The 12,043-nt window shown below is 43.1% G+C and overlaps 1 non-coding gene across 1 annotated transcript; it reads left to right on the forward strand.

The window, feature by feature from the left end:
* The first annotated feature begins 2,543 nt into the window (after window positions 1-2,543).
* Window positions 2,544-2,618, forward strand: Trnal-caa (transfer RNA leucine (anticodon CAA)). The gene has a single exon. It is a non-coding gene; the product is annotated as a tRNA-Leu (tRNA).
* Window positions 2,619-12,043: the final 9,425 nt, after the last annotated feature.

The raw sequence follows: 12,043 nt of genomic DNA on the forward strand, positions 1-12,043 counted from the left end.
CACGTCTGCAAGTGTCATTCGTGGTCAGAACAGCGTTCTGTGAAGTCATGAATGCATTATGTCGGAACTAAGTGCATTCTAACTTGAAGGAATTCTTCGTGCTCGTGCATGGGTGCTTCTATAACCAAGATAACCGAATTGTTTGGATTACAAAGGGAGGGTCACAAGCAGGGAATTGCAGGCCAAGCTGGAATCCCAAAACCACTCATCAGTGCCGCCCGGTGTGGCCGTGCGGTTCTAGGCGCTTCAGTCTGGAACCGCGTGACCGCTACGGTCGCAGGTTCGAATCCTGTCTCGGGCATGGATGTGTGTGATGTCCTTAGGTTAGTTAGGTTTAAGTAGTTCTAAGTTCTAGGGGACTGATGACCATAGATGTTAAGTCCCATAGTGCTCAGAGCCATTTGAACCATTCATCAGTGATTAAATTGCCCGTAACAGGAAAACTTGATGCCGAAACCATAAAGCCTGAACTATGACGCAATGGAAGGAGGTCATTTTGTAGGATGAGTCTTGCTCCACACTTCTTCCAGCTTCTGGCGGCTGAGCGTACGTCCCGAGAGTGAAACTTGGTTGGAACTCGGTGATGATTTGGGCAGATGTATCGTGGTATTCAATAGGCTCCGTGGTTACTCTGGAAGTTCCATTACTGTCAAGGGTTTTGTGACCATTTTGGCTGATCAGGTCCATCCCGTGGTATACTGTTTGTCCCCCATTTGTGATAATGTCTTCGAAAACGACAGGGCCCCTGTTCCATACAGGATTGGTGTTCTGAGAACGAGTATGAATTGTCGCTCCTCCCGTATCCAGCACAGCTTCAATTTAAGTTTTAGTTCCTGTACTTTGTTTCCCTGTACTTTCTACCCAAGTACTTTCAGGTTAGAGATTTTAATGTGTTGCAGAGTGGCTGGCTCATCCTTTTTTAACCTCCCGATCAGCCAGCCCAGGACATCTGCTCTACTGTTTTAAGCTCTTCTGCCTGTTTCTTGTCTGTCTGTGCTTTTCTTGTCGTCTGTTGTCTCTAGTGTATTCAGCTTTGTGTCTTTTTGTCCATCTCGAACTCATGTGGTGTGTCCTGTATGTTTTCCGTTTTATCCCAGGGACTTAGTTCGATGGAACAAGGGACCGATGACCATGTAGTTTGGTCCCTTTAAACATCAAACCAACCAATCAGCACAGGCACGAGATCACAATATTATTGAGCCTTGGTGGTCTTCTTTGGAGAGGAGGGTACCTGATCACTATCCACCTCCGTCATAGTTGTCTAGGCGCTTCAGTCCGGAATCGCGCGACCACTTCGATCGCAGGTTCGAATCCTGTCTCGGGCATGGATGTGTGTGATGTCCTTAGGTTAATTAGGTTTAAGTAGTTCTATGTTCTAGGGGACTGATGACCTCAGATGTTAAGTCCCATAGCGCTCAGAGCCATTTGAACCATCATCGTTATCTTAACGTGCCATTATGCTGCAGGGAAGATGGCATAAGATTCTCTTTAAAACGATACAGGGCCTTTACTTATCCATTCCGAGGCGACTGGAAGCTATTTTGAATGCTAACTGTTTTTCTACGCCGTATTAGGCATGGTAATGTATTGTGTTCGTAATGTTTACATTTTCTCGGCCATCCCCTGTAGCATAGTATGACGTCTTCCTCTTTCCTCGGATGGAGAAACCGTTGCGTAGCAGGCATTTGCGAAACAAAGGATGAGCTGGTTGAGGTGGTTGGTTGCTTTGAAGTGTGAATGTGTAGGGAAGGATTTTTGTCGAGGTAATAATTAAAAGTTTAAGGTTACATTTTTAGTAGGTGATTGCCGACAGATGTTATATATTTTAGGAAGTGCATGAGACGCAGATACCTGTATTTATTTTGTTATTGTAACCCAATTTGGCTACCAACCAATTCATGATATCTGTGTAGAGCAAATAAAAGTATGAAACAAAACAAATTGAAATATGTGGTAGTATGTGCCACATCAGTCTTCGATGACTGAAATGAAATGTGAAATTGTATAAATGAATACTAAACAGTCAGCATTTTGTGGGCTTGAGGTTAGCATTCCTGGTTCTCAATTATGTGACCCCAGGTTCGATTCCCAGCCAGGTCGGAGATTTTCTCCACTCGGGGATTGGTGTGTGTGATTTCTTCATCATCATTGATGCACAAGGAAGCGAAGTGGCGTCAAATAAAAAAACTTGCACCAGGCAGCTGAACATCCCAGATGGGATCTCCTGTCCAGTAATTCCACATACTGGACAGTTGTTTGTGATGTTACGCTATATCGATAATTTTTACTTTTGGACCTTCTAATGACAACTGAATGAAACATTATTTTCGTGCGATACGCGTTTCGCCTATACAAGGCATCTTCAGTGGCAGATTCTGTGGATGATGTTCTACGTGTTGTGTTTTTGTTCCATTTTTAACACTCTTCTTCTTTCTTTCAGGAATGCTAGTTCTGCAGGGTTCGCAGGAGAGCTTCTGTAAAGTTTGGAAGGTAGGAGGCGAGGTACTGGCAGAAGTAAAGCTGTGAGGACGGGGCGTGAGTCGTGCTTGGGTAGCTCAGTTGGTAGAGCACTTGCCCGCAAAAGGCAAAGGTCCCGAGTTCGAGTCTCGGTCCGGCACACAGTTTTAATCTGCCAGGAAGTTTCACTCTTCTTCTTCTTATAATTGCCGTTTGAGTGTTTTCCAGACTTTACAGCACTATGAACTGAACACTTCTTTAGATGCTATGTTTTAGTGCTTGAACACAACCCAAAGCATAGCATCAAAACAAGTGTTCAGTTCCTAGTGCTGTGCAGTCTGGAAAATAAAACCTCAAATGGCAATTATAAGAAGAAGAACAGCTCCAAAAATGGCACAAAAACACAACATGTAGAACATCATCCATAGAACCTGCCGCTGAAGACGCCTTGTAAAGAATAAAGACGAAACGCGTATGGCAAGAAAATTGTGTTTCATTCGATTGTAGTTAGACAGTCCAAAAGCAAAACTTATCAACATACCATAGTATGCTACACACACACATTTCATTGCAATACTTAAAAAATCACTAAGTAGTTAAATATCATGTCAATGTTAGAAAATTAACCTGATGTGTAATTAATATATTTTTTTTGTAAATGTTAGTTTATAATTTATCACATTGCAGTCCAATGTACTCTGTGCATTTCAGTTTGTTGACAACCAAAACCTGTTGCTATAAGAGTCTGTTATATAAATATAGAACGTATCATAATTAATGGTGTAAACACGTACAGTTGAAAGTACACGATACTAGAAGCAAAACGTCTCAGTAAACATAGGGTCGAAAATGCACACTTTAAGAGCAACGAGCAATTTTTCATCTTCGATACTGTGAAGCAAATCTCTTCTACTGCAATGTCTTTGCTTTCCATATTTTGGGAAGTAGTAGTAGGGACCAAAATAAGAAAAAATGTCCAGTGAACGTTTCCATACCTTAAAAGTTAAGAGCAATTGTTCATTAGAAGAGTTGGGTTTCCAAGTGGTGAAGATGAGCACGTGGTCATAGCTCTTAAGGTATGCATTTTGGAGCACATGTTTACTGGATATTTTTTCTTGTATTGGCCCATACTACTACCTCCAAAAAAGTGGAAAATAAAGAACTTGCAGTAGAAGAGATTTGCTTCACAGTATCGAAGATGAAGAATTGCTCGTAGCTATTAAGGTATGCGTTTTCGACTCTTTGTTCCCTGAGACTTTTTTCCTTCTAGTATCGTGTACTTTCAACTGTGTGCATTTACGCCATTAGTTATGGTACACCATATATATATATAGCAGATTGTGTATGTTTATGTTTGAGATCTCCTCCCAAACTTCTGGATCGATTTCAACCAGGCCTAACGAGTATTAGCACTGTGGGGTATACAACCTCGCATTTCCATTAGGAGCAGAGGTACAGGCAAAAACTTTTTTTCCAACCCCTGGTGTACAGGCTGCCCTGTGCAGCAGATGTGTTGTCTGGGAGCAGTATCAGTGTGCCAAATCAACCTGCTTTGCAGCCCAGCCTACATGTCTGGGGCAAGAAACCGTTTTCTGGCCTCAAACATGTAGGCTGCCTTGCATGAAAGGCATCTCTTGGGAGTAGTATTGGCCTATTATATTGAATTGTATTGGAGTGACCACATGTGCCAATGAGCATGGCAGGGGATGGGTTGAGATATATAGAGCTGGACAGAGTGAATGGGAGGAGGAAATTGACAGAGAGAGGGGAGGGGATGCTAAACACTGGTGGAAGATGTAGAGAGGAAGTGGACAGGTGGCAAGGGGGATGTGGAGGTGGAGAGGACGCGAGGAGCATAAGGGCAAAGGGGACGGGAGGAGTGTATTGTGGAAAGGGTGAGGGAGGAAGATATTGTCAGAGAGAGTGGGAGGAGGAGATGAGTAGCTGTAGAGATTGGGGAGGATTAGTTAGACAGGTAGAAGTGGAGGTTGATGTGACCAACAGTCAGAGGGAGGAAGAGGTGTGTTCAGTGAACATATTCAGTCTTACACATATGATGACAAATACTTGGGATAAAGGCTAGTATAACGATAAAATAAAATTATTAAATAAATGTTTCACTTCCTCTGTGAAAAAAAAACAACTTTGTGATCACCCCTTATATATATTTACTGCTTTTGACTCTATCCGAAACTTGCAACAACACGAAATACGTAAGCGGATGAACTGGTTTGTTTGAGAAGTTTAAGATTATGTTTAAAAGGGTGTAATCAGTCACTGAAGAGTCACACTCAATCTGATACTCGCCTCAGTTACATTTGTGCTCTAATGGCGAATGAAGGGTGAAGCTAGCGCGCGTGTCTCGCTGCTAGGATTCGCGAATGGCGGGCGCGTGTGGCGAAATTCCTGGAGCAGAGGCGACACCTGGCAGCGGCGCGACCTGCGAGCAATTTGCATGCTAATGGCCGCCCCGACGCTGACGCTAAACCCTCCCGCCGGGCACCGACCGCGACTCAGGCCACAGCACAGCACACTACAGATCTATCGATTACGAATCTCGTACCGCAGACATGTAATGGCGCATGTACGAAGTGACAAAGAAACCATTGCAAGAAATCCAACAACGGTTTTATTGATAGACAGGATTCCCAACTCTGTCGAGTCAGACACTTCCACGCGAAATTAAAAATGAATATTGCCATTACAAATGGCTATAACTGTTTAATGGCTACTTCAATAAAATATAAAGTTGCTATTCTCTTCGTGTCTTAAATGTTTGCTATTCATGTTTCACTTCCGCAAGGCTATGAAGTGTGTGATAAAAATAATGAGACTGATTCTTTATCTAACAAAGATTTTTTTTCAAACAACAGTATTGTCCCCTTCAAAGCTGTTCGCTTCGACAGATATACACCGGCGGAGTAATTTCCACAGCGCTGGAAGGCTTCTTTGGGATGTTCCAGAGAGACCCAAAATGGTATGCTCTTAAGATATTTTTCAATTTACTGAAAAGAAAAACGTCACAGTGACCCAGGTCAAGTGAATAGGTGGGCTGTGGTAAAACAGGGATGCCTTTTGAGGTCAAAAATTCCGTGATGCTCTATGATGAGGGCGCCCGGCCGGAGTGGCAGAGCTGTTCTAGGCGCTTCAGTCCGGTACCGCGCGACCGCTACGGTCGCAGGTTCGAATCCTGCCTTGGGCATGGATATGTGTGATGTCCTTAGGTTATGTTAGGTTTAAGTAGTTATAAGTTCAAGGGGACTGATGACCTCAGACGTTAAGTCCCATAGTGCTCAGAGCCATTTGAACCATTTTGAACCAAATCAGCATTCCAGAATGAGATTTTCACTCTGCAGCGGAGTGTGCGCTGATATGAAACTTCCTGGCAGATTAAAACTGTGTCCCCGACCGAGACTCGAACTCAGGACCTTTGCCTTTCGCGGGCAAGTGCTCTACCATCTGAGCTACCGAAGCGCGACTCACGACCGGTACTCACAGCTTGCCCTCGTAAATTAAATATGTTCTAACTCGGAAACCATTCCGAATGGTGCTTGTATCCATATGAAATCTATTTCTTCAAGAGCGCTTTCGCGCCGTAACTGTGAATATTGACCATACCTCCTAGGGCAGCCTGTGTAAGAATAATGTAGCGCATGTATCAATTTTGGTTATTGTGTCGGTAGAGTCGGCTAACACACATGAAAGCCGCTCCTAATTCTCCTTGCGCGGGGATCGCAGTTATTCGGCGGCTTCCACCTCTGAGAAGTGTACGATGTGGAGCTTCTGTTTCCGTGCTTGGTGGCAAGTCACACACTGTCGGTCTGCTTTCGCCCGGGGCTCGAGAATTGGCGCGGCCTTAGAGGACGCGCCGACTTTTCTCGCCCGACAGCCCGATTCTCACACTGCTCGGCTAACAGGCACAAAGCGCGCTGACACTCGTTTTGTTCGCAGAAGTTCCCAGTCCGTGGGAATCTGAAACGAACGTAACGTAACACTGGCGGGGCACCCGCCGCCAGGTGTCCTCTTTCAGGAGCAGCCTGCGCGCTGCGACATCTCGGAATTTGCCCACGCGCTCTTAACGAGTCGACGTTTCCGTTTCACAAGCTTATTCCTCCACGGAAGCGCGCTGTAGTTCATTGTGTCATGCTGCAGGCACTTTCTGCAACAGCGCTTTGTTGGTGGGGGCGTCATAGTTAACACATGGCTGTGCTTATAGCCAGGTGAGTAGATATCTGTTTTTACAGCCACCGTTGAGGATAACGCAACACCCAGCGATAACGCGAGGAATACTGAACACAAAATGCACTGGACGCTCGTAACGTACAGGAGGATTTTTTTAAAAAAAGAACACGTTTAAATTGTTCATTACATACAAACTATATGAAACAGAAACATATTGCGCATGTCACTGGATAGAGGAAGGTCCAAAGTACACTACTGGCCATTAAATTTGCTACACCAAGAAGAAATGCAGATAATAAACAGGTATTCATTGGACAAATATATTATACAAGAACTGACGTGATTACATTTTCACGCAATTTGGGTGCATAGATCCTGAGAAATCAGTACCGAGAACAACCACCTCTGGCCATAATAACGGCCTTGATACGCCTGGGCATTGGGTCAAACAGAGCGTGGATGGCGTGCACAGGTACAGCTGCCCATGCAGCTTCAACAAGATATCACAGATCATCAGGAGTAGTGACTGGCGTATTGTGACGAGCCAGTTGCTCGGCCACCATTGACCAGCCGTTTTCAATTGGTGAGAGATCTGGAGAATGTGCTGGCCAGAGCAGCAGTCGAACATCTTCTGTATCCAGAAAGGCCCGCAACATGCGGTCGTGCATTATGCTGCTGAAATGTAGGGTTTCGCAGGGATCGAATGAAGGGTAGAGGCACGGGTCGTAACACATCTGAAATGTAACGTTCACTGTTCAAAGTGCCGTCAATGTGAACAAGAGGTGACAGAGACGTGTAACCAATGGTACCCCATACCATCACGCAGGGTGATACGCCAGTATGGCGATGACAAATACACGCTTCCAATGTGCGTTCACTGCGATGTCGCCATACACGGATGCGACCATCATGATGCTGTAAACAGAATCTAGAGTCATCCGAAAAAATGACGTTTTGCCATTCGTGCACCCAGGTTCGTCGTTGAGTACATCATCGCAGGCGCTCCTGACTGTGTTGCAGCGTCAAGGGTAACCGCAGCCACGGTCTGCGAGCTGATAATCCATGCTGCTGCAAACGTCGTCGAACTGTTCGTGCAGATGGTTGTTATCTTGCAAACGTCCCCATCTTTTTGACTCGGGGATCTAGACGTGGCTGCGCGATCCGTTACAATCATGCGGATAAGACGCCTGTCATCTCGACTGCTAGTGATACGAGGCCGTTGGGATCCAGCACGGCGTTCCGTATTACCCTCCTGAACCCACCGATTCCATATTCTGCTAACAGTCATTGGATCTCGACCAACGAGAGCAGCAATGTCCCGATACGATAAACCGCAACCGCGATAGGCTACAATCCGACGTTTATCAAAGTTGGAAACGTTGATGGTTCGCATTTCTCCTCCTTACACGAGGCATCACAACAGCGTTTCAATAGACAACGCCGGCCAACTGCTGTTTGTATAGGAGTAATTGGTTGGGAATTTTTCTCATGTCAGCACGTTGTAGGTGTCGCCACCGGCGCCAACCTTGCGTGAATGCTCTGAAAAGCTGATCATTTACATATCACAGCATCTTCTTCCTGTCGGTTAAATTTCGCGTCTGTAGCACGTCATCTTCGTGGTGTAGCAATTTTAATCGCCAGTAGTGTAGTAACACCGCTGCTCTGTTGTTTGTTTGTAGCGCCATGGCGAATTTGCGGGAAGTCGATCCATTGTTCAAGTGCAACCTGCGTTCCGCCATCGGTTCAGCAAGAAACCACCTCTGCACATGCAGATTTATAACGCACACGAAAAATCTTGGAGGTTGTGTTCAATGTGTGTGAATTCCTAAGGGACCAAACTGCTGAGGTCATCTGTTTGGAAGTTGGTTGGATATACAAAGGGAAGAGCACTTGTCGGCCACGCACGTTCGATGAAAATGTCGATATCCGAGACGCCTTCACAAGGAGCCCTTGGGTATTCAGAAGAGTGCAGGCCAGGAATTTCAACTTTCTCAAACAACGGTGTGGCGTACTCTGAAACTACAGCGAGATATGAAGCCTTTTAGAAGTTGCAGTTACTGCAGAAATTGCATCCCGGTGACCGTAACAGAAGCTACGAATTTTGCACTTTAGTTCTCCAGAATATGGGAGAGGACACTTTTCCCGAACGACTCATCTTTTCGGACTAATCGTTTCATCTATCGGGTAAAGTAAACTGTTACAGCGTAAGCATTTGCGGTCACATAATCCGTGCGTCAACCGTCGAACGTGAAACAGAATCACAGAAAATGAATGTGTGTTGTGTCTTTTCTGTTCACAAAGTTTATGGACATTTCGTTTTTGCAGAGGAAACTGCAACAGGATTGTCATATCTGGACACGCTGCAAAATCGGTTGTTTCCTGAACTTAACGAAGATTCCAGTGATTTCAATTTTATGTATGACGGCGCAGCCCCACTTCCACCTTGAGGTGCGGCGTTATCTTAACTACACCATACCACAAGGTTGGATTGGAAGAGATGGACAACAAGATATTGTAGACTGCTTGTGACCGCCCAGGTTACTAGACCTCACACCTTGCGATCTTTTCCTGTGCTGGTACATAAAAGATAGTCTATGTCCCAACTATGGCAGCTTCTCTTCAAGATCTGAGCAATCGATTTGTTGAAGCTGTCGATTCAGTGAACAGACACCTGTCGACTCATGGATACAATGAAATAGTCTACAATTTTGATGATTGTCAAGCAACGCATGGTGTTAATGTTGAGCGTATCTTTTAGTGTCTTTGCGAACATGAAACTTCGAAACTTTTTCTATCCAGTGACATGTGGAATGTGTTTCTATCTTTCACAGTTCGTCTGTAAATTGAAATCTGTTCTTTACCTTTGAATCACGATGTACTGTAGACATTGTGGCCTTACCTCTCACACCGGACTGGAGCCTTACCGATGGCAAAGCGAGAAAAATATGTTACGCACTGCTCCACACCAAAAAAGATACCTGTTTTACTCATCCGTTAATTGTAGTTCTGTGCCAATATAAGCAATAGAAACACGTGTAACTGGATGCGTCCATAAACAAAACATGCAAATTCATTAACGTAATCGTTCTAAGAAAGAAATAAAAGGCGTCCAGAATGTTAATTGAGAGACTTGGCGTCGACACAAAGAAACAAGTACAACCTCTCTTTTCACACTTCATAATTAGTTTCGAGCACAGAAAGTGCATCGTTAGTAGATGTTGCATTGTGTCACATCGTATTTCGCCATTTTTTATTTTTGCTTGTGGTTGTTTATAGGGTTCCGTACATCGATCGGTAAAAACAGAATCCGTATAGGATCCTTTTGTTGTCTGTCTGTCTGTCGGACTGTTAAAAGCCCCGTTTCTCCTTTTCAGTGTAAAAAATTGAAGCTTTTAAGTCAATGCAGTCGAAAGATACATACGGCCATTTGTGTCACTTATTTTGATACTTGCCAACTCACTCATTAATTTCCTGAGGATATTTTCGTTTTATAATTGCAGTTACCAGAAATACATGTTTTTTTTCTCCATACGCGTTTCGCTTCATTGTGGTAAGGCATCAGCGGTCTGTAATTAAGGATATTTATTATTTGATTTGTTCTTAAGATCGAAAAACAGTTAGTTAGCGATATATAGGTTTTACTTACGGTGATTTCTGCTTGGTTTCTCACCTACATCGGGAAATGCCGTCTGCTAGCACACCCTTGGTGTTTTTTTTTTTTCCCTTAGACACTAATATTTGTTCTGTAATGTTTCGTTGCTCTGCAAAGCTACGCATTTCTTACGTTTTATACAGAACACTTTTTCGCATGCCACTTTTTAGTCGTTATTTTTATCCTTCTAAGTATGTACTGTGCTTTGTAGTGTTGCCAACGTAATATTGCCACTAATTTGTCTTTGGCCTACACTTTTTTTTAGTTAATTGTATGTGTGTTATTCTATTTAGTTGTGTTGCTGTGTAATTATATACTGTGTAAGATTAGTAAATGAGTAATGATGATGTATGGAATTTTTTGTTGAGGGAGGGAGAAGCAATGACGAGTAAATGCATAGTAGTGTGACGGAACGTGAGTTTGAGGAGAAGGGTGAGTAGCAAGAAATTAAATTAAGTTAGCAGGAGGCGGGGGTTAGGTGGGAGAGGGTGAAGGATGGAAAACGCTCTTTCATGGCTGCAGTCCATTAGGACTTTGTTTTTTTTTTTATGAAACAGATCTGATGATGGTCATTATAGACCGAAACCGGTAATCTGTTAACAAGAAGTTTGTGACCATAGACGTAAAGTAAAGAAAAACTTATTGCATATACGGATCACTGTTTTATTCGCGACGATGCCGCAGCTTGTGGAACGCTGTTTTCTTTTTCATGTAATTTTTTCAATTATTTTTATAGTGCCTGGTTTCCAATATTTACTTGCTCACTGAGCAACTGTTTATTTTGTGTTAATGTTTTGTGTATGTGGAAATTTTCTTGGAAAGGAAGATGGTGTCTGTCTTCACTGATCCTTATGATGTTCATACCCTTTCAGTATTGTTTGGTGTATGGTATTCTTGTTTTAGATGCTCTGTAAATATTGAATGCCTTGTCCCGTATTTAAATGTGTTCTTTATATCTTGTGTCGAATGTAATGCCAGACATTCCAATGTATTTTTTTCACAATCTCTGCAAGTGAGTTGATAGATACCAGATTGTTGGTATCTGTCTAGTTTTGATTACAGTTTTGGGATGTGTTTTTTATTGAGTTGTTTGTTTTGTAAGCAATGTTTTGCCTTGTTTTTTTTTAAACATGTTACGTATTTTATTCGTGAATTTGTTGTGATAGGTCATTGTGTGCCTTTCATTCCTTTTTGTGGCAGTGCAGGTTGTGTGTGTTTGTGTGGTTTCGTTAGTTCTTTCCATTATTTGTATCTGTAGTTTTCTGTTTAGTTAGTCTACCAGTGTTTCTTTGTGTCCATTTTTAATGCTGTTTGTTTTATAATGGCCAGCTCTTTTTGGTAATCAGAAGTGTTTAGAGGGATTTTGTTCAGTCTGTTTGACATGTGTGTGATGGCAGCCTGTTTCTGATTCTGCGGCTAGTTTGAGTTTGCATTTAAGAGAGCGTCACTTGTCACTTAGCACTTCTGATTGCCAGCATATAAATACTCAGCAACACAACCAAATTCAATAAGAGACATACAATTAACTAAAAAAAAGTGTAGGTCAAAAACAAACTAGCGGCAATTTTATGTTGGCAACACTCCAAAGCACAATACAAACTTAGCGGTACAGAAATAAACAGTAAACAGTGGTGTGCGAAAATTTGTGCTGTGTAAATGGAAGAAATGAATATTTCTGCAGAGCAACGAAAAATTAGACCGCAAGTATCAGTGTCTAATGAAAAGAGACACCAAAGGTACAGCAGTAGAATG

This window comes from Schistocerca serialis, chromosome 8 (genome assembly GCF_023864345.2).
Source record: "Schistocerca serialis cubense isolate TAMUIC-IGC-003099 chromosome 8, iqSchSeri2.2, whole genome shotgun sequence".
In the NCBI taxonomy this organism is placed as follows: Eukaryota; Metazoa; Arthropoda; class Insecta; order Orthoptera; family Acrididae; genus Schistocerca; species Schistocerca serialis.